Below are 22,251 nucleotides of genomic sequence, written 5' to 3'. Positions count from 1 at the left end.
AAATGCAAAACAAAAGTCAAACATAAAATAATAATAATAATAATAATAATAATAATAATACTGATAATAATAATAATAATAATAATAATAATACTGTAAAATACTGTCTATGTGATCTCAAATTTTAAAGCAAACATAATTTTCTTATGGTTTCTTAAACATTCACTTGAACAAAACTGTACAAATCCAAATATATGGTACCCTAGGCATAACACCTACATGAACTTCTAACTTGTTGTCTCTTGAGGTCTCTGGGTGAGACTTGGATCCAACTTGTACAAATGCAAAACAAAAGTCAAACATAAAATAATAATAATAATAATAATAATAATAATAATAATAATAATAATAATAATAATAATAATAATAATAATAATAATAATAATAATAATAGTAATAATAATAATAAAGAGAAGGTGACGAGCTGGCAGAAACGTTAGCACACCAGGTGAAATTCTTAGTGGTATTTCATCTGTCTTTACATTCTGAGTTCAAATTCTGCCAAGGTCAACTTTGCCTTTCTTCCTTTCAGGATCAGTAAATTAAGTACCAGTTGCGTACTGGGGTCAATCTAATCGACTGGCTCTCTCCCCCAAAATTTTGGGCCTTGTGCCTAGAGTAGGAAAGATTATATATTTGTCTGACCACATGTATGTATATTTGTACATATGTATGTTTGTATATATTTATGAATGTATATATGCTTTATGCATTCTTTTATTCATTTACTTGTTTCGGTCATCTAATTGACTGTGCCCCTCACCCCCGCCAAAAATTTCAGGCCTTGTGCTTAGAAAAAAAAAGAATAATGATAATAAAGAGAGCAAATAGAAGAAAGGGATTGCTAAGTGTGGAAGACTGTGTACATATTGAACTTGAGAGCTTAATGAGATACCTAACCCAAAGTAAGGAAACCTTGCTAGTGAGTCAGGAATTGTGAGCAGAAAAAAAAAGGGAAAACAAAGAAAGAAGTACAAAAAGGACATGAAGAAGAATTATGCAAGAAGGGACCATACAATCAATTCCATGTAGCCACAACAGAAGTTGCTGGAAAAAATAGGTGGGATTCGCTGATAAAAGGGTGAAAGGCAAAACTGACTCAGCAAAATTTGAAATCAGGAAATAATGAGAAATGATACATTTCTAAATCTCTCTGAGGGATTCATGCAGTAGGGATACATTGAAGTAGTTGTATGCTGTCAACTTAATGTGACAGTCCCCTGAAGGGAATAATACTATTGTTGGTTAGACCTAGGAAGCTGCACTGCTTCCTGTCGGCCTTGACACATTTCCTGTGTCCTTATGTTTACAAGGGGGAGACAAGCACCTCCACCTCTCCCCTTTGTAAACGTAAGGACACAGGAAATGTGTCAAGGCCGACAGGAAGCAGTGCAGCTTCCTAGGTCTAACCAACAATAGTATTATTCCCTTCAGGGGACTGTCACGTTAAGTTGATAGCATACAACTACTTCAGAAAATAAGTCAGAAATGTTGCACAGCATTTTGTCTGGCATACTCATGATTTTATTATCCTGTTGCAATAATAATAATAATAATAATAATAATAATAATAATAATAATAATAAGAAGAAGAAGAAGAAGAAGAAGAAGAAGAAGAAGAAGAAAAAGAAAAAGAAGATCATTGAGAAATGATAAGGGATACAATTACCTAAGGGTATCGCAAGATGATAGAGTAATGGAAAGAGAAATGAGAGAGAAAAATCTCCAGAGAGTACAAGAGAAGAATTAGGAAGGTGCTTGAAACAAAACTGAAAGGAAAGAATATTATCAAAGCAATGAACACATGGACCATATCAATATTGAAGTGTTCTGCTGTAGGGATGAGTTAGAAGAACTAGAAAGCTGTTTCCAATGCACAATGTGTATCACCTAAAAGACTTTTCAATGCCATATGAGAGAAGAATGGATAGCAAAGAATTGAGAGATAAGAGGATGTAGCCAGAGATATTAAGATATTGCGGAAGACAATGGTGATAATTGTTCCTGAGAGTGTCAGTGCCTTGAGCACAGCACTTAAACTGCTCACTCGCAGCTGAGGAATATTGAAATTGAAACCCAGATTGGCAACTTGCAGGAAAGTGCCATTCTGTTTACTGCAAGAATCTTCAGAAAGGGTTTTGAAATTTGAGGAAACTTGTTGCCAACTGACCTCAAGGCAACTACCCTTTCTAACTAAAGTAGCTTTAATTTACCCTTTCCTCACTAAGAATGGTTTTAGATTTAGGTTGTTAGGATAAAGAACCCTGAAGTCTGTTTGAGATTTTTAATGGAAAAAATATTTATTTTTATCATGGCTGTGTGGTAAACAGCTTACTTACCAACCACATGGTTCTGAGTTCAGTCCCACTGCATGGCACTTATAGTCTTCTACTATAGCCTCAGGCCGACCAAAGTCTTGTGAGTGGATTTGGTAGACGGAAACTGAAAGAAACCTTTCGTATATATGTATATATATATATATATGCTTGTGTGTTTGTGTTTGTCCCCCCCAACTTCGCTTGACAACCGATGCTGGTGTGTTTATGTCCCCATAACTTAGCAGTTCAGCAAAACAGACTGATAGAATAAGTACTAGGCTTACAAAGAATAAGTTCTGGGGTTGATTTGCTCGACTAAAGGCAGTGCTCCAGCATGGCTGCAGTCAAATGGCTGAAACAAAAATAAAAGAGTAAAAAAGGTTTTTACTATGATCGACAAACACCAAGACAATTCGAAGCTTATCGTTTTTGGACTCAGTATCGTAGTAGTTGCTGTTGTGATGTTAGCTGATCATTGTGTCTTGCTGTCATCACTCTCCATTCTCTTTGTGGTGTCACAGCACTCTGGTCTGCTGCTGGTTCTGCTACTGTCTGCTGACTGCCACTTCTGTGTCCATCTGCCCTCTTTCGTCCAGTCTGCTGTCTCCCGTTTGATGGTGGTGGCTTAAATGCACTGAATATATAGTGGTGGTCTTGTTCAGAAAAAGTACACCAAAGATGAAATTGTTGTTATGTCCGATTCCATACAAATTCTTGAATGATAAGATTCTTTTATGACATTTGTAATATTCTAGCAAATTGCAATTGTATTTTTGAGGTTTTTTGGGGGTTTTTTTGCATTAGATATAGTGATCTGGATTTCATTTTTAAGTTAAATATTCCTGCTGCATCATACAAGACCAGCAATGTCGACAGAAAGGGATTAGCCAATATCATCAGCCTCAGTATCTAATTGGTCCTTTATTTGAATGACCCCTAAAAGATAAAAAGCCAAGTTGACTTCATCTGGATTTGAACTCACAATGTAAAGAATTAGAACAAATACTGAGAAACATTTTTTCTGACACCTTAAAGAATCTACCATCTTGTCAACTCCCTCCTCTTTATTAATGAGAATATAAAATACAGTTTGCTTCTAATTCTTCTTTCTTTGCCATAGTCACATGGTTCTGGGTTCAATCTCACTGTGTGGCACCTTTGGGCAAGTGTCTTCTACTATTCTACTATAACCTCAGGCTGACCAAAGACTTGTGGGTAAATTTGGTAGACAGAAACTAAAAGAAGCCCATTGTGTGTGTGTGTGTGTGTGTGTGTGTGTGTGTGTGTATATATATATATATATATATATATATAAATAAATATATACATATATATAAATATATACATATATATAAGTATATACATTACCATCATCATCATCGTGTGTATGTATATATATATATATATATATATATATATATATATATATATATGTGTGTATGTACGTATGTGGATATATATAAGTGTGTGTGTGTGTCTTGTATCTGTGTTTGTCCCCCACCACCTCTTGACAACCAGTGTTGGTGTGTTTATGTTCCTGTAACATAGCAGTTCAACAAAAGACTCGGATAGAATAAGTACCAGTTTTTAGAAAAAAATAAGCCCTGGGGTCGATTCATTTGCCTTGAAATTTTCCAAGGCAGTGCCCCAGCATGGACACAGCCTAATGACTGAAACAAGTAAACGATAAAAGATGGCAGCACTTTGTCCCTTCCCCTCTACTTCCTTCCCCACAGCCCCCAACCTACTGGCATCACAATTACCTTAATGAAACCCCTTGTTGTAAATTAATTGAAGAGGTGTGGCATTTGGCCATCATGCCAGCAACTCTTAAGAAAACGTAGAATTCCTGTATTCATTCCACAGACAGCAAATTCTTCTGCCTCTCACATTGCAGTCAAATATTCTGCTTCTTACTAACAAGATCTTTATCATCCCTGCCAGACACCATTATTACAAAAACAGCCTCACACTACAATCTTCCTTTTCATAAACAGCAACGCACCTAAGACATCCGCTCTTCAAATGAACAAAGCTTGGCAATTTCTGTCACTGTTCTTGTTGTTGTTGAGGATGATGATGATGATGATGATGTTTCCATCGTTGATGATGGTGTTTTTGTTATTGCTGTTGTCGCTGTGGTCATTGTTCTTGTTGATTTTGTTGTTCATGTCGTTTTCATTGTTGTTGTTGTTGGTGCTGTTATTGTCATAGTTTAGCTCTAGCTCAACCATGGTTGAAAGGATGAACGGCAAAGTAGACTCTGGTGGGCTTTGAACTCAGAATGCACAAAGCTAAGTCAAATAGCACAAATATTTCATCTGTTCCTTTATCATCTCAGCTGATTCACTACCCTAGGTTGGCTGGTACTTTATTTATCACCCTCGAAGGCATGAAAAGCAAGGTTAACCTCAGTAGGATTTGAACCTCAAGTGTAGAAACCTAGGAGGAACACTGCAAGATATTTCAACCGATTCTCTATCAACTCTGCCATGTCCTTATCTACTTGCAGAGCATTGTTCACTTGTCTGCTGCTGTTATGTCTCCCCCCAATTCCCCCTCCCCCCTCAAAGAATCTTTGTCTTGCAAGTTACTTAGTAACCCTGTCAGTGCAGGTGCCACTTAAAAAGCATCCCGTCCACACTGTAAAGTGGTTGGCATCTGGAAGAGCATCCAGCTGTAAAGACCATGCCAGAACTGACCTCAAAAGTGCAAAGCAAGAAGACAGTTTATCGCCAAGGTAGTGTCCTCCAGTTCAACACCAGCAACCTGGTCGTTTGCTGCCTTCATTTGAATCATTTTGTTAACATTCAAACTGTTTTTGGTCTGAAAATAAATTTTGTCTTCTACTCCTACCAGTCTCCAAGACCCTAAAAAGGGTTACAGACACTCCCTTTCATCAATTAAGTTAATAAAATTTCAGAATATTTTCATGGATTAAATTTATTAAAATATCTCCAAATAATCTGAGTTATTCTCTAATTACAAGAAATCCACAAAATATTTTCTCATTTGGAAAAATATACATTTTAGTAAATTCTCTTTCAGTTTTACATTTCTTCAATTTTATTTTTCCAATTTTTAACACTAGTACATCAATAAAAATAGATTTTTATAATATTTTTGGTGGTGGTGGTGCATTACTCTATTTAGAAATAATGAACTTATGTGAACTTATATTTCATAACTATCATCACTGATATATTTTTGCCGTGAGTGATGGTTTGTACGATGATTTAATGCAGTAAAAACCAAAAAAGAAAGGAAAAAAAAACAAATCCATGCATTGCAGTTTCCATGCAGTTGCATGACGTCACTTTTTACAGAACCGACTCAACTGCCAATATGTATCTGCATTCCATTTATGGTGAGATTTTTGCTTTTCTGGAAACATTCTGCATGAGATAAATCTCTCATGCAATCTGAATTTTCTGTTCATTGGAATAAAAATTTGCACCATCTCCAGAAATTTTGAGATGCTGAGAAAGGAAAGGAAAACAAAAGAAAACAAATAACATTGGAGGAAATGCATCCATCGTTTTCATTTAATACGAAATGAATAGCACACATGCACACACACACACACACACACACACTCACACACAGAGTATATTGGGTCATCCCCAATAGAATGCAGTTTTTTCAATTACATGAGTGAAAAGTCTTCACCTGTGTAAGATGTTGTTATCTGTTTGGTGGGATATGAAAGGTTTAGTCCACTTTGAACTTTTAAACCCAAACCAAATGATAACAACGGAGATCTACTGTGAACAGCTTGAGCAGCTTAAGTCAGCGCTAGAAGAAAAATAGTCGTCTCTGGTTTTAAGACAAAAGGTTTTCTTCCATTTGGATAATGCTCAGCCATGTACAGTGAAGATGACATTCCAAAGGCTGGAGCTATTTGAATTGGAAACCATGCCCCACCCACCATATTTATCAGACATTGCCTCATCTGATAATCATTTATTCTGCAAGCTTCAAAATCATTTGGATGGAAAAAATATGAATTTTGTAGATGAGGTCAGAACAGTACTAGAGGAGTATTTTTCATCACGGACAAGTGAATTTTGAAAGAGGGGCCTTGCAAGTCTGCCAGATAAGATGGAAGAGTATTGTAGAAAATGAAGGAGAGTATATTTTAGATTAGAAAAGAACTTTGTTTATCTTAATTTTGAAAAATAAAAGAAGTATAAAAAAATCGCATTATTTATGGGATGACCCAATACATATATATGCTCATATACACACACATACACTAAGGTTTACTGTGACCTGTTCATGTGCTGTCAACCACTTTGATTTCCCCATCAAGGTCTCTCATGAATCCCAGGATTCACAAGGACAGATCTTATGATGGCTGCTATAGTGTATAAGTGGCTGAGGTTACAACACAACACCTTGGATGGGATGCCAGTCCTTTGCAGAATTAACTTTCCATCTATTGCTGAAACCCATTTAAAAAAAAACTGGCATTCTGTTATGATAACAAGGGTTCCAGCTGATCCAATCAGCAGAACAGCTTGTTCGTGAAATTAATGGGTAAGTGGTTGAGTGCTCCACAGACATGTGTATTCTTAACGTAGTTCTCAGAGAGATCCAATGTGACAAGGCTGGCCCTTTTGAATTACAGGTACATCTCATTTTTACCAGCTGAGTGGACTGGAGCAATGTGGAATAAAGTATCTTGCTCAAGAACACAACACACTACTGGGGATTGAACTCATACCCTTATGACAGTGAGCCAAATACCTTAACCAGTAAGCCGTGTGCCTTCGCACTCACATTACAAACTGATAGACCAACATTTCAAGCACTTCTGTTCTCCTTCTCATCTCAAAGCCTAACCTCCACCAAATTGTAACTGTCTCTGCCTTTATCAGGTCATCCAACCACTGCTTCATCACAACTGACCAATACACATTCACAAACTACTCAATGCTCTCCTTCCTTAGACCCTGTGGCACTGCAAATCAACTATATGGTCAGAACTCCACCAGTTTTAATGCCAGACACCCCAGGCAGATGACCAAAGCCATTCTTTTAGGCATGCTCCCTCCACATGCCACACACAACAAAAACTCAATGCCCCAAGTCCCCCAAGCAGTTCCCTATTCAGGCAGAAAACTGGGACTATGACAAGAAATCTCATAGCCACCAAAATCAAGTTGAAATCTCCAGAAAATAACAAGAACCAACCAGCATCTGCCAACTCACTGGATATAATAACACTGAAGCTAACCTCCGACCTCTCTGAATCTTATGTAAGACTTAAGTAACTAATGTCTATATATATAGATGCAGGTGTGGCTGTATGGTAAGAAACTTGTTTCCCAACCACATGGTTCTGGGTTCAGTCCCACTGCATGACACTTTGAGCAAGTGTCTTCTTCTATAGCCTTGGGCCAATCAAAGCCTTGTGAGTGAATTTGGTAGACAGAAACTAAAAGAAGCCCATTGTGTTTGTGTGTGTATGCATGCGTGTTTGTGTCACTGTTCTCAACTCTGCTTGACAACTGGTGTTGGCATGTTTACATCCCTGTAACTTAGCAGTTCAGCAAAAGAGAATGATAGAATAAATATCAGTCTTAAAGAATTATTATGATTAAACAAATGCTAATAACAATAACTGTAATAGTTAAAACATTGGGGTATGTCCCTTGGATAACCAGTGCATAAGTATCTGCATTGTGTATTGTACTACTCCAATGGTAAATCAAACTTCTGCACTGTATCTTACACTTGCTTATCAGAAAACACATTTAAGAATCTACTATACCAGCATTTTGATTTCTTTCAACAGGATCCTAAAGAAAACAGTTCATTGTTCTCAAAGCACATCTGGAAAAAGAAAGATACAGGTAAGTCTACTGATATTGTATGGTTTGACTAGAACAGAGTTCTCTCATACAAAAATAATCAAAACGGTGTAATTTATGTTGGGCTGAGAAATATCACATCATAAACACTGCTTTACCAGTAATGTTTAGACATGCAGCGGTGATAACAATTTGTAAACACAGTGTGACAAGTTTGTATCTTTTCTCCAAGCAATACATGGAAAACCAATGATGAGCAAAATCACATGGTGTTCCATTGCCTTTTGCCTCTACAGTTACAATTGAGTTTGATGAAGATAAGATTGATGTCTGAATTCTTGTATCCTAGCATGAAACTATGGTTACAAAAATAGACACAAGCACATATTTGCATGCATATATGTATGCATATATGTGTGTGTATCTATGTCTGTTTGTAATGTATATATTTATGTACAGTACCGTGCAAAAGTCTTCAGCCACTTTAAACTATTGCAAATTTCTACTAATTGCCAACTTATAAGTGAATGTTTCACATCGTGATTTTTACAGATGAAACGTTGGTCTTATTGGGGTCATTTCCACATCTAACCATTAAATTTTGTAGTAGAGGTTCTGAATGAAAGGGGAAGATGCAAGATGACCACCAAAAATGGCCGTGCAAAAGTTTTCAGCCACCTCACATAAACCAATCAGGATACAGTGTTTTAAAACAGAAAAATGACTATAATGAAAATTTATTACATAATGTTCATTTCAAGAAGTTACTGTACATTGATAATATTTTGTGTGACTTCCCTTAGCTTGAAACATTGCTTCAATGTGCCTGGAAAGAGATGCATACATATCTTTCACCATCTTCACAGGTATGAGATGCCATTCTCTGTGGCTGAGCTCCCACAACTCTTCAAGGTTGTGTGGATTCTTCTGACGAACTCTTCTCTTTAGTTCTGTCCACATTTGCTTGATGATATTTAAGTCAGGGCTCTGAGCTAGCCAATCTTTCAATACAGTAACACCTTCATCAGCCAGACTCGGTTGTGTTGCATGCGATCTGTGGCATGGAGCTCCATCATGCTGAAAAATCTCTCACCTTCATCCAAGTCTGGCATCAAATTGTCCTACAGCAATTGGATGTGTTTGGCACTATTCAAGTTACCGTAAATTTTAACCAACTTTCTTGAACCATCATTTTTTATGAATTCCCAAAGCATCAGACTCTTACCCCCAAACTTCACTGTTTTCATCTTGTAACGTGGCTCATTTCGCTTTCTAATAACTGAGAATTTGTCAGAAGGCCTCCAGGAAAGCACATCTTCCCCTTTCATTCAGAACCTCTACTACAAAATATAATGATTAGATATGGAAATGACTCCAACAGGGCCAATGTTTCATCTGTGAAAAACACGATATGAAACATTCACTTATAAGTTGGCAATTAGTAAATATTTACAATAGTTTAAAGTGGCCGAAAACTTTTGCATGATACTGTAGATAGGCATGTATGTATGTATGTGTGTGTGTGTGTGTATGTCATTATTCAATTTATTGCACGATTTCTCGCCAATAGAAAAAGAACCGGTTTCTAGCCTAGATCCAAGGCTCCATCATTGGAATCTCAACATCAACTACAGGGTATTTTTGTTTGTATATATATGCATGTATGTATGTACAGATTTGTATGTTTTACGTATGTCTTCTCATGCATATACTTACATATCTAGACATGCTCATATATATTTCAATGATAGACTTCTGGAAAGTTTCACAGATTTTTACAGTTCCAGTGATGGACTGGATCTGTAGTCTTTGAATTAGCTTCCTCCTTTCTGGTTTTGAGAAGCTTAATTTCTCAAGATTAGTATTTAGGCAGTGTGTTACATATCCCAGGGCCCCAATAATTACAGGTATAAACCTGAACTTGTAATCTGGATAGAGTAACTGCAGATTTCTCAATAGTTCAGCGTAGGTGTTCTCTTTTTCACTGATCTTCAGCTTTATGTTAACATCCGCTGGGCAGTTAATTTCCACAACTGTGCAGAGTTTCTCTTCTTTATCCCAAATCATGATATCAGGTCTGTTGTGCTTACATTTTATTGAGGTCTTCACTGGTATATTCCACCAGTATTCCTTTTTATTATGAGTAGCCATGGCTTCTACCATATTGTGGGTTCTTATTTCTTTGTTCTCGGGATTATCCTTCCGATGGATTTAATTATAGAGTGTCCTAACTACAACATCATGTCTCATTGGTAGATAATACCATGATGACATTTCCAGACAACTGCTTATGAAGTGGGTAATATCTTCAATGTATGTATGTATATGTATGTATGTATGCATTCATATACAAGAGGATCAGTTGGTTATGATTTTATTCAACATATTCCTGTCTCAGATTCATACACTTATTGCAGCGGTCCTCCTGTTTTTCGATGCCCTGTAAAAAAACTCAGATAATTGGGCCTCCAACCAGGCCTTTCACAACACCCTTAAAACCAGGAATTTTTCATTACCCCTCGTATATATGTATGTATCATCTGTCTATCCTTCCATCTATCTATACACACACACACATGCACACATAAAAGAAAGAGAGAAATGGGTGGCTGGGAATGTGAAAGAAGAAAAAGATCTAAGCTATCTATTCTGTTATTGTATCCGAGAATGAAAAATATGGTTATGGAATCAAGGTACATGTGTCTTTTATTTAGTAATCAGCCAGTAATTATCTGGCTTTATAAGCAGGCTTCCATTCCGTTGCAAATCTCAAGCATCCTATATTCTCTCTCTCTCTTTCCCTCCCTCTCTCCTCTCCCCCTCTCCCTACCTCACTCATTATTTCCTTTACCGTTTCCTTTTCTTCTTTTTTCTTTACTTGAATGCTTTCTCTTCCATAATCTTCTACTAAATTGGCCGTCTTTCAAAACAAGGAAGCATTACAGACATGATGGTAGTAGTGGTGGTAGTGATGACGGTGGTGGTGGTGGTGGTGATGAGAGTTCCTACTGTGGGGGTGGAATAATTGTTGAGCAATGGGTGGTGGTGGTGGTGTTGAAAGTGGTGGCTCTTTGAGGTAAAAACAGTGGTGATGGTGATGAAATAGCTGGCGGTGGTGGCAGCGGTGGTGGTAGCATATGGTGGTGATGGCAGGGATGGTGGCGTGGCAGTGGTAGTAGTGTTGGAGCCGGTGGTAGATAGTAATGGTAACTGTGCATTGTACTTTTGGTTAATGACCATTATGGTGGTGGGGAGTGGGGATGGTGGTGTTGGTGGAACCGTTGAAGTGGTGGACAATTGTGGTAAGAATGGTCGGCAGTGGTGCTCATGAAGAAGCCGACGTAGAGGACGTAACATAGTTGTGGTGGTGGTGGTGGTGGAAATTGAGATGGGCAGGAATGCTGGTGGGGTGGGGGGGACATTAATGGTGAGAGTTTGGTAGTTGTAGTGATAGGAACTGCTGCAGAATCAGTTCTCTTGGTGGTGATGTGAATGGGGAGGTGGTGGTGGTGGTGGTGAAGATGCCAGTTGTTATGGTAGCAGAGGGAATAATGAACATGACAAATCGAAGACATGAAGACATATATTTTGCGTAAGTTGTACGTGTGAGCGTGTGTATGCCTACATGTGAGTGTGTGTGTGCATACGTGTGAGTGTGTGTAGGCATACGTGTGATTGTGTGTATGCACATGTGTGAGTGTGTGTATGCATACATGTGAGCATGCGTATGCATACGTGTGAGCCTGTGTACACATATGTGTGAGCATGTGTATGTATGTGTGTGAGCGTGTGTATGAGGAAGAAATGATGTATTGAGTGAAAGTAATGTTGTTTCTAGACTTGGCAGTATATAAAAGCTGAGGAACGAAGAAGAAGAAATGGAAAAAGAACTATTGACGTGTGTGTGTGTGTGTGTGTGTTAGTAGCTGGAACTTATTAAAGCATGACTCTGAGTTTCACGTTGTCAATATTCAAACAATTGAATGGATTGAAGTAGCTTAACAATATAGAAGCAAAAATATTCGTAAGCACATGGAGAAATGATTAGACATGAAAATTTGATTGGCAACCAAAAGTCATTAGAAAACACGTCTCATTTCATCTTCCTGTATGCAGAACACATGATATATATATATATATATATATATATATATATATATATATATCTATTCACATGCAAGAGCACATGATAGGTTTATGTCTTCAATATTATATAATCCAAGAAAAGAGTTCACTGATATATTCATTCATCAACATACTCTCAGAGTAAGATTTCAAGGTCATAGTAAATCTGAGTACAATTAATTTCTGAAATGCAACAATAGATTGAAGTGCTGGAAACTGGAAGAAGCCTGTCGTACATGTATATATATATATATATATATATATGTGTGTGTGTGTGTGTGTGTGTGTGTGTGTGTGTGTGTGTGTGTGTGTGTGTGTATGCTTGTGTGTCTGTGTTTGTCCCCCCAACATCGCTTGACAACCGATGCTGGTGTGTTTATGTCCCCGTAACTTAGCGGTTCGGCAAAAGAGACCGATAGAATAAGTACTAGGCTCCCAAAGAATAAGTCCTGGGGTCGATTTGCTCGACTAAAGGCTGTGCTCCAGCATGGCTGCAGTCAAATGACTGAAACAAGTAAAAGAGTAAAAGTAAAGGATGATGATCATCATCTTCATTTAATGCCTGTTTTCCATGCTGGTATGGGTCGGATTGGAGCTGGCAAGTCAGAAGACTCTGCTAGACTCTACTGTCTGCATTGACATGGTTTTTACTGCTGGATTCCCTTCTTAACACAAACCACTTTATAAGCTTGGAATAATATTAAAAATTATAAAGCCAAACATCTCCCTCCATTAATGGATGCAAAGGTTACGACATTTGTGTCTCTGAGAAATTTTAATCTCCAATTAGCCTCTATAGAAAATGGAAGATTCTTGCTGACTAATTTCTAAATACCAAACTGTTAATATAGTTTATTTTCCACATAATGAATTTACCATAAAAGATGGACACCCTATTCAAAACAACATTTACATTCAGTTACTCATCTACATTAAAACTTCATTGACAATAACCATCTTCCTTGCATTAATGTATTCTATAAATGTAATACTGAAGACAAGGAAATATTATGTTTGTTACAATAAAAAACACTGAAATCTGTTTGAGATTTTTGATTAAAAAGATATTTATTTTTATCATAAACAAAAAATGAGAAACACAGACATAGTTCAAAGCTTATTGTTCTTGAAACAAAGCTTATTGTTCTTGAATATTTGTGTGTTTCTGTCAGAGCTTATTGTTCTTGAATTAGGTATGGTATGTTGTGAGTCTCTTGATGTTAGCTGATCATTGGCTGTTGCTGTTGCCACCATCTATTGTTTTTGTGCTGTCACAGTACTCTGGTCTGCTGCTGGTTTTGCTACTGTCTGCTGCATTGTTTGGTTTCTGCCTGGGGTGGCTAAAGTGCAATGAATATATAGTATTGATCTTGGTCAGAACAAGCACACCAAGATGAATTTCTTGTTAGGCCCAGTTCCTCACAAAGTCTTGAATGGTCAGATTTTTTTAATGATATTGGTAATTTTCTAGTGAATCACAATCACATTCTTGAATTGTTTTATTTATTTATTTATTTTTTTGCATCGGATATAGTAATCCAGGTTCGATTGCTAAATATTCCTGCTGGATGTGCTTCTGCAAAAGAATATATCAATACATCCTGTGTTCTGCACATGACAACTAAATATAAAGTGGTATCAAAAAGTGCCCAGACTAGTTCTGTAGTGCGCCACTAGATGGCAGCACATTGTTGTTGTTTGCACAGTGAGACCTAGTAGTGATCTTCACGAGGCAGTGGTGCAGAGTGACATTGCTATGTTCACTTTGCAAGTTGTGAAATTTGTGTTTTTGTGATCATGTGTATGCTGTAGTCTGTGATTTGGTTATGGACAGGAAGTTGGAAGAAAGAGCCAGTGTGAAATTTTGTGTGAAACTTGGGAGGTCTGCTACAGAGACATTGAGCATGCTTTGGAAAACTTATGTGTACGTAGCCATGGGTTGTACGCAGTATTTTAAGTGGCACAGGCATTTCAGAAGCAGAAGAACAACCCTGGAAGATGATAAGCGATCTGGAAGACCTGCCTCAAGTGTCACCCTTGCTGGAAATGTGGTATTGTGCATCAAGAATTCATCTCTCAGGGCCAGACCATCAGTCGAGAGTTCCATTGGGACATTTTGAAGCATTTGACGAAGGACATTCAACGGAAGTGACCGGATCTGTGGAGCATGAAGAATTGGATTTTTCACTGAGATCTCCTCACTTGTGAGTTTCTCACCAAAAACAACATGGTACCACTTCTGCACCTGCCCTATTCACCAGATTTATCACCTGTGGACTTCCATCCCTTTCCCAAGATGAAAATGCACCTTAAAGGTCACCATTTTAACATTATTGTTGAAATCCAGAGTGAATCACAAAATGTCCTTGACTCAATTACGGAAAACGACTTCTAGATCAGATTCCAGAAGTGGCAGGAACGCTGGGACCGGTGTGTAGCTGCACAAGGTGACTATTTCAAAGGAGAGAATGTTAAAACTTAGGTAAAGAAGTTATTTTGTATTAAGCATAACTAGTAGTTGTATGCTGTCAACTTAATGTGACAGTCCCCTGAAGGGAATAATACTACTGTTGGTTAGACCTTATATTTACAAGAACACAGGAAATGTGTCTAGGCTGACAGGAAGCAGTGCAGCTTCCTAGTTCTGACCAACAGTAGTATTATTCCCTTCATGGGACTGTCACATTAAGTTGATAGCATACAACTACTTCATCGTATCACTACTGCATAAATCTCTCTGAGAGATTTAGAAATGTATTATTTCTAAATATAACTGGTCTGGGAACCTTTTGATGCCACCTTGAAGATGAATGTCTGACACACTTGCCACAGATTTTGCTTAGCCAATCAAATCTCAATGACTAATTTTATTTCAATGCATTTACAAATATTTTTTTTTTTAAACTTGCTTTTTGACCATGTTGCTTTGGTTTCAATCTCACTGAATGATGCCTTGGGCAGTTACCTTCTACGTTAGCCCAGGGCTGACCAAAGCCATGTGAGTGGACGTGGTAGATAGCAGCTGAAAGAAGTTCTTTGCATGCATAGTATCTATACCTATATCTAGCTATCTATCACACACACACACGTACACAAACACACAAGCACACACACATACACGCACACACACACAAACACACATACACAAACACACATACACACACACACAAACACACACACACACATACGTAACAAGAGGTAAAAGAGATTACTAAATCCAGAAAGGCAGCAAGGTGGCAGAATCATTAGCACGGTGGGCGAAATGCTTAGTGGTATTTCATCTGTCTTTATGTTCTGAGTTCAAATTCCACCGAGGTCGACTTTGCCTGTCACCCTTTCAAGGTTGATAAATTAAGTACCAGTTGCATACTGGAGTTGATCTAATCGACTGCACCCCCCTCTCCCCCCAAAATTCCGGGACTTGTGCCTAGAAGATATCTGGAAAGTACTCAGTCGAATGAATTTGGTTAACTATATCAATCAATCCAATACAAATACATTGAAATGGAATTCGTTTTGTGTTGATGTATTCAAGATATCATTTCAGTTCATTTTCAGTTTAACCTGTTTGGGATTATCTTAATCCGATTGTGTTAGCATAATTTGTTGGATGTATTGGTTTAACCGTTTTTCTTTATTTAAATAAGCTGGCACAATAGAAATGATAGTCAGTAATGTTTGGGTGTAATCATCAACTAAAGATGTGATCATTATTTACATTATTTACATTTGTCTGATATTTGTCCTCATCTTGTTTGTTGTTAACACAACGTTTCGGCTGATATACCTTCCAGCCTTCATCAGATGTCTTGGGGAAATTTTGAAATTTTGAACCTGGGTTCTCATTCCTAAGGTATTTTTCAATGTTGTTGTTGTTGTTGTTATTATTATTATTATTATTATCATTATTATTATTATTATTATTATTATTCAGGTCACTGCCTGGAATCGAACTCGGAATCTTGGGGTTAGTAGCTCATGCTCTTAACCACTACACCATATGCATGTTGTGGTTAAGAGCAGGTGTATGGCGTAGTGGTTAAGAGCGCGGGCTACTAACCCCAAGATTCCGAGTTCGATTCCAGGCAGTGACCTGAATAATAATAATAATAACAACATCGAAAAATACCTTAGGAATGAGAACCCAGGTTCGAAATTTCCCCAAGACACCTGATGAAGGATGAAGAGTACATCAGCTGAAACATGTTAACAACAAAGAAGATGAGGACAAATATCCGTAAAATGTAAACAATATAAATAATGTACATAATTCCTCATCTCTTAAATATAGAACTGTATTAAAGATAGGATTTTCTCCATTGTTGTTCATGTTGTTATATGTGTGTGTTTGTATTTGCTCCTGTTTTAATGTCACATGATGGTTGTAAATGAACACCACTGTCATACTGGTGGTGTTGTTTGTTTTTAGTCTTCCATAAAGGTGGAGGAGTCCCAAACCAATGACATGAAGGTGACTGTGGCCAAGTGCAAGATCTGTAACCATATCAAACAATGGTTTGGCATCAACTAGCTGTGGGGCAGCCTCATCAATGACCATAGATGTTGCACTTTTGTTGCAGTCTTGGTACCTGGTATGGAAGTCCAGAGAGGCAGTCTGGTGGGGGACGACAATGTCACCAGCCTTGCTCACTGTCCAAGATGTTTTGTTTCACAGAAGTCTGAACAGAGCAGTCAACATCGATACGAGGGACAGCTTACGTATGCATGCATGCATGTATGTATATGTGTGTGTATGTATGTGTGTGTATATCTGTATGGATGTTTGTATATATGCATGCAAGATACATATCAATGAATATCATATTCATATGTATCAAAGCCACCATTCTCCATCATTCTTCACCATCGTCTCCACTGGGCAGGTCACGTCCAGCATATGGAGCCCCTTTGTCTCCCAAGGATCATGCTCTATGGAGAACCTGCAATCTGAACAAGACCCAGGGGAGTCCCAAAATTCTGTTTTAAAGACCAGCTCAAATGAACCTTGGCTCAAACTAACATCCAGCTATATGTATCATGTGCATGTGTGTGTGTGTGTGTGTGTGTGCATGTGTGTGTGTGTGTGTGTGTGTGTGTGTGTGTGTGTGTGTGTGTGTGTGTGTGTGTGTGTGTGTGTAGTGAACAGTAACTCCGAAAATATAATTTTAAAAAAGCGTAGAGTGAAAACTATAACTAAAGGTCTTGTTTTTAGTCTAACACACACACAGCTCACACGTGTGTTTGTATGTGTCACTCAGTACATGTATGTGTGTGTGTGTGTTTTTGTATGAATGTTAGTGTCTGTGTGTAAATGTTAGTGTGTGTGTGTGAACGTTAGTGTGTGTGTGTGTTTGTGTGAATGTTTGTGTGTGTGTATCTGAATGTTAGTGCGTGTGTGTGTATGTGAATGTTAGTCTGTGTGTTTGTGTGTGTATATGTGAATGTTAGTGTGTGTGTGTGTGTGTGTGTGTGTGTGTCTGATTGTGTTATTCACCTCTCATGTCAATACTTTGCTATGGGTCTTTGTGTTTGCCATCATCGGATAATATCGTAAAAGACTTCATTATTTCTGTTCGCACCAAGAAGAATGGTAACAAGTTTCTTTGGCATTTATGATGTCTAAAATAGAAAGAATACAGCAAGGAAAAACAAAAAACAAAAAATTGATGAAGCCTTTTTCAATATATTCTTTGATATAGTTTTTGTGGTTACTTTCTTTGCACCGATTCAATATGTATTAAAAATAGACGATCAATAACAGAAAATACTACGAGTGAGAAATGTGATTGATATGTGTCTATGTATGTATTTATGTATGTGTGTATGTATCTAAGTATATGTGTGTGTGTACATATGCATATGTGTATGCACATACATCATCATTTAATGTACGTTGTCCATATACATGTATGTGTATATAAGTGTATGTATGTACGTATGTATGTATCTATCTATCTAGGAGTAGCTGTGTGGTAAGAAGTTTGCTTCCCAACTACATGGTTCCAGGTTCAGTCCCACTGCATGGCACCCTCGACAAGTGTCTTCTTCTGTAGCCTTGAACTGATTAAAGCCTTGTTAGTGGATCTGGTTGATGGCAACTGAAAGAAGCCCATCGTAGAGGTAGTCGATAGCTTCCGCTATCTGGGCGACCAAGTTAGTAGTGGGGGTGGGTGCGCTGAAAGTGTAGCTGCTAGAATAAGAATAGCCTGGGCAAAGTTTAGAGAGCTCTTACCCCTGCTGGCGACAAAGGGACTCTCACTCAGAGTAAAAGGCAGACTGTATGACGCATGCGTACGAACAACCATGCTACATGGCAGTGAAACATGGGCTGTAACTGCTGAGGACATACGTAAGCTCGCAAGGAATGAAGCCAGTATGCTCCGTTGGATGTGTAATGTCAATGTGAATACCCGTCAGAGTGTAAGTATCTTGAGAGAAAAGCTGAACATTAGAAGCATCAGTTGTGGCGTGCAAGAGAGACGATTGCGCTGGTATGGACATGTGGTGAGAATGGAGGAGGATAGCTGCGTGAAAAAGTGCCACACCCTAACAGTTGAGGGAACCCGTGGAAGAGGTAGGCCCAGGAAGACCTGGGCTGAGGTGGTGAGGCAAGACCTTCGTACATTGGGCCTCACCGAGGCGATGACTACGGACCGAGACCTTTGGAAATGGGCTGTGCGTGAGAAGACCCGGCAAGCCAAGTAAGATCGTTGCCAGTGCCCCTGGACTGGTTCTTGTGCGGGTGGCACATGAGATGCACCATTTTGAGCGTGGCCGTTGCCAGTACCGCCTGACTGGCTCCTGTAGGATTTTCGAGCGAGATCGTTGCCAGTGCCCCTGGACTGGCTTGTGCGGGTGGCACATAAAAGACACCATTTCGAGCGTGGCCGTTTTCGTGCGGGTGACACGTAAAAGCACCCACTACACTCTCTGAGTGGTTGGCGTTAGGAAGGGCATCCAGCTGTAGAAACTCTGCCAAATCAGACTGGAGCCTGGTGTTGCCATCCGGTTTCACCAGTCCTCAGTCAAATCGTCCAACCCATGCTAGCATGGAAAGCGGACGTTAAACGATGATGATGATGATGATGATGATATATAAATATATATACGTATGTATTTGTGCGTCTGTGTTTGTCTCCCCACCATCGCTTGACAACTGATGTCGGTGTGTTTACGTTCCCATAACTTAGCAGTTCGACAAAGAGACCGATAGAATAAGTCCTGGGGTCGATTTGTTCGACTAAAGGTGGTGCTCCAGCATGGTTGCTGTCAAATGACTGAAACAAGTAAACGAGTATAAATGCATCTCAATCACAGATTTTTCAATTAATCTTTTTTATCTAAACAGTTTGAGACTTCGAATACTGGTAGAATTTCTCACATAGAACACGGTTTACTCTGAACGTTTTTGGCAAAATTTCCTATTGTAGAAGTTATTTTGTTTTAAAGTTGTCATATTTGGGTAATTTCAACCAATCAATGACGTGTATTCGGTTGAAGAAAGTTACTACTGTTTGCAATAACAATCGGAGAAAAACAACTTCCAGGTCATCTCTACTAAATGTCACCACTCTGTTCGAAGAATCAACACCACAGAACAATGAGTCCGCAGCTAACTATTTTGTTGTTGATGAATGTATTTAGTTTCAAAATGTTTTATTTTACAACTATGAGATGTATTGTTATTGTCACGATTCTATCTTACTATAATCAACAACAAACACATTTTGTCAATATAAAAGTCTTTATTAAGGCGGCGAGCTGGCAGAAATGTTAGCACACCGAGCAAAATGCTTCGTAGTATTTCATCTGCTGTTACATTCTGAGTTCAAATTCTGCCAAGGTCGACTTTGCTTTCATCCTTTCAGGGTCGATTAAATAAGTACCACACTAGGATCAATGTAATCAACTTAATCCCTTTGTCTGTCCTTGTTTGTCCCTTCTGTGTTTAGCCCCCACCTGTGGGCAATAAAGAAATAAATATAAAAGTCTTTATTACATCAAATATAACATTATTGAAACATGAAGGTAAAACAAAACAAATAGCGGCTTATACACCAGAAAATACGGTAATTCTAGTGGCACTGACAAGTTTGCTTGCTGGTTGCTAGTTGATAGTGTATAAGGGAGGGAAAGAGTAAGGAATGCTTGGTGCTGACTAGAAAGGAAGACAGGATAAAAGTGATGAATAGAGGGAGGGAAAGAGTAAGGAATGCATGGTGCTGACTAGAAAAGAAGGAAGGATAAAGGTGACGAATAGAACAGAGTGATGACATTCAGTAGAGATGACCTGGAAGTTGTTCCTTTTTAATTACTATCGCAAACAGCAGTAGCTTTCTGCAACTAAATACACGTCATTGATTGGTTGAAATTACCCAAACATGACAACTTTAGCACAAAATAACTTATAAAATAGGAAATTTTGTCAAAAACATTCAGAGTAAACTGTGTTCTACATGAGAAATTCTACTAGAATTCGAAGTTTCAAACTGTTTAGTTAAAAAAATTAATTAAAAAATCTGTGATTGAGATGGAATAGATTCGAAGATACTTCCCCAAAGTGCCATGCAGTGAAATTGATCCCTGAACCATATAATTGCAGAGTGAACATCTTAACCACATGGTTGAATGTAGTCCTATATGAAGGGTTGTGTCAACAGCAATATAGGCCCCCTGGCAAAGCTACATTGTATTGGATCCCTTGACCTAAAGGACTCCTAAGCAACTACCTAGTGTTTTGTCCATTCATTAAGACTACCTATTATGTAGACATATAGTGTCTGGGAAAGGCTGGATGGTCAAGGGTAGACTGCTTTTTGATCATGTTCTTTTAAATCAGGGTTGACTTGAGCCTAAATAGCAACAAAAATAACATTTTGCCCAAAATGGCAAAGACTAATGTCTTCCGAATGATTGGAGATCAAATGGTTAGTGTTGATTTGTTCCAATGTTGGCAGAATTACATAAATTAAAAAGAAAGACACCTACTATTAAATGGACTGTAACAGAGGTACAAAGGAAAGTGGATTAAGAGAACGCCATTGGCGGTAGTAGTAGAAGTAGTGGTAGAAGTGGTAGTTAGTAGTCATCAGTGTTGTCATGCAATCATCATTATGATTTTAGAGAATCAAATATTTCTTGTAATATTATTTCACTTAGACAGGATGGTGTTAATAATTCAGAATCACTTATTTTAAATAAATATTTATAAGCGATCTGTCATCACTTGAAAGGAACAGAAAGGAAACGTAATTGATTCAACTTACTTTACGTATCACTTGTGTGAAATCTTTTAAAGGAAAAAGAAAAACACAAATCGAACATTGACAAAAAAAATGGTTATATCAAGGTGGAACCGTTTTGGGAAATATTTACTTTCAGGTGACTGGTTACTCTAAAGCGAGAGAGGAAACCATCCTGCCAGAAGCCATATTCCTTTTTCTTTTACATTGTCTTTTATTTGTTTCAGTCATTAGACTGTGGCCATGCTGGAGCACTTCCATGAAGAATTTTCAACTTAATGAATCGAAACCAGGACTAATTTTTTTTTCAAGCCTGGTACATACTCTATCGATCTCTTTTTGCCAAACTGTTAAGTTACAGGGACATAAACATACCCACACTTGTTGTCATGATGTAGTGGTGGTGAAGTGTTGTCCAACACAGACACAAAGACACACACACACACACACACACACACACACACACATGGCAGCCTTCTTTCAGTTTCTGTCTACCAAATCTACTCACAAGTCTTTGGTCAGCCTAAGGCTATAGTAAGAGGCACTTGCTCAAGGGTCCACGCAATAGGACTGAATACAAAACCATGTCCTTGGGAAGCAAACTTCTTACCATACATCCATGCCGGCACCCTTTGTGTCATCATCATCATTTAGCATCCGTAGTCCATACTGGCATGGGTTGGACAGCTTGACTAGGGCTGGAAAGCTGCACCAGACTCCAGTCTGATTTGGCATGGTTTTCTACGGCTG

General features: G+C 38.2%; 1 long non-coding RNA gene across 2 annotated transcripts in view; it reads left to right on the top strand.

The window, feature by feature from the left end:
* Nucleotides 1-22,251, top strand: part of LOC128250479 (uncharacterized) — a 147,836-nt gene that overhangs the window by 30,354 nt on the left and 95,231 nt on the right. For both annotated transcript variants that reach the window (XR_016240785.1, XR_016240780.1), the window contains exon 2: nt 8,119-8,176. This is a non-coding gene — a long non-coding RNA (uncharacterized LOC128250479). The remainder of the gene's footprint in view (nt 1-8,118; nt 8,177-22,251) is intronic.

The sequence above is a fragment of the Octopus bimaculoides genome, chromosome 1 (assembly GCF_046866305.1).
Source record: "Octopus bimaculoides isolate indiv1 chromosome 1, ASM4686630v1, whole genome shotgun sequence".
Lineage (NCBI taxonomy): Eukaryota > Metazoa > Mollusca > Cephalopoda > Octopoda > Octopodidae > Octopus > Octopus bimaculoides.
The sequence above is the reverse complement of the archived record's forward strand: the minus strand, read 5'-3'. Positions and strand labels throughout refer to the sequence as shown.